This window comes from Tupaia chinensis, unplaced genomic scaffold (assembly GCF_000334495.1).
Source record: "Tupaia chinensis unplaced genomic scaffold, TupChi_1.0 Scaffold000212_1, whole genome shotgun sequence".
NCBI classification, from domain to species: Eukaryota; Metazoa; Chordata; class Mammalia; order Scandentia; family Tupaiidae; genus Tupaia; species Tupaia belangeri.
Window position 1 is genome coordinate 1580249 of NW_006159687.1, and position 1832 is coordinate 1582080.

Sequence of the window (1832 nt, forward strand, 5' to 3'; positions counted from 1 at the left end):
CGACTACATGGGATTTCAGCGACATAGCCATTACACTAACGGCTGGTCTCTAATATTCCCTTTTTTAAAAAATTTTGATATAGGTGTGTGCACCCACCAGAGAAAGAGAAAGTGAGAAAGCACTCCCCCAGGGGTAGCCAGACTGCAATTCCTTCTCTGCTCTCCTCTTGGGACGCTGGGCAGTTGTGTACACGTGACCAAGCTGCAGCGTCTGGGACTCGAGCCATGCTGTGTGCCATGTGGGAACCATCGTGCTGCTGGCTGACCCTCGCAGTGCTCTTTTCTGAGGTTTTCTTTTTACTGTAAGATTTTTGCTTTATTCAGGTTGCTCTTTTCTTTCCACTTATTTTAGTGATTCTTTTTATTTTTAAAGTTTGCTAGAGGACGTGTCTGTGTTTATGGGTTAGGGGAGAGGGGGAAAGTTCTCTCCAGTAAGTCGCGGCCACAGCTGCAGTCCCTTCCCCTTCATCCACCCTGCGGGGTGCGGGGCATCACACATACACACTGGGTGTGTTTCTCAGGCTGCTGGGCCCAGGATTTGAGCTGAGGGATCGGCCATGTGATACCCTGCAGCCTTAATCACCAGGCCACAAAGTCAACCTTCCAGTCACTGTTTATTATCATTAGTTTTAATTTAACTTTATTTATCATCATCATTACTACTTTTCAGTTTGATCAGAGAGAGACAGAGACAGAGAAAGAGAGAAAGGGAAAGTGAGAAAGCAAACCACCAGGTATGGGACTCGAACTGTGGTTGGCCATGTGAGAGTCTAGCACCCCTAACCACCATGCCACCTGCCGGCCCCTCCAGTCACTGTTTTAATATCAGAGGCTTTCCTTATTAGCAAGTCTTGTTGGTCTTGGTTGTCTGTATCAGAGGTTGGGGTTTATAGATTGAAGTTCATTGCAAGGCCTTATGGCTGGACCTTTCAGTTGGGGAAACCCTAAAGTCAATATCTGTAGGCTTTTTTTGTTAGTGAATGAAGGCATGGTAAGATCTGAGTGTAGAAAGCGGCTGGTCGTATACATGCTGGTGCGCACGTGTGTGTGTGCGTGTGTGTTGGGGGGTTAATCTCAGCATCTGTGCTTAGTCACCCTTTGACTAAGTCACCCTTCTGTCCTAAGCTGTGCCTGGTCTCCCCAGTTCAGAAACTCTGTTTTATTCTCCACAGAAAGTTCAGTCTTTTTTAAAAAACAGTAATTATTTATTTAATTTTATTATTATTTTTAATTTGCTACAGTCACTTGGCGGGTGGGGTAGGGGTGAGAAAGCAAGCCTCCAGTTCTGAGACTCAAACCAGGGTGGGCCATGTGAGAGGCCAGCGCCTTAACCACCACACCACCTGCTGGCCCGAATGTTCAGTCTTTTGCAGGAGTGAGCAACAGTGCCACCCAGCTGCACGGGTGAGGGAAAGGCTGTGGAGGAGCTCTAAACATGGACTGAAAAATAACTCAGTGGATCTGCTTCTTATTAAAAGTAAAAAAATTACAAAGTAGATGAAGGCAAACAAGCAGATAATAACCGCCCCCCGCCCAGGGACCCACTAACCTTTTGCATATTTTCTTCTAGTATTTTTTCTGTGTGTACACCAGCATGTGTGTGCTTTACTTCATCAAACCAAACTGTGGTGCTACAATAAATACTCTCTTCATTGTTTTCTACTTAGCGGGAGATTTTCCAGGCGTGGTTTCTAGGCCATTGCCAGGTCTCTGTTAGCGAACGCCTCTTGGAACCTACTGTTGAGCCTGGGTGAATAGAACGGCAGTCCCCGCGTTAGTGCTCAGATCCCGCCGGGGCTCTCACGAACGCATGTTACCCTTCTAAGTTAGTA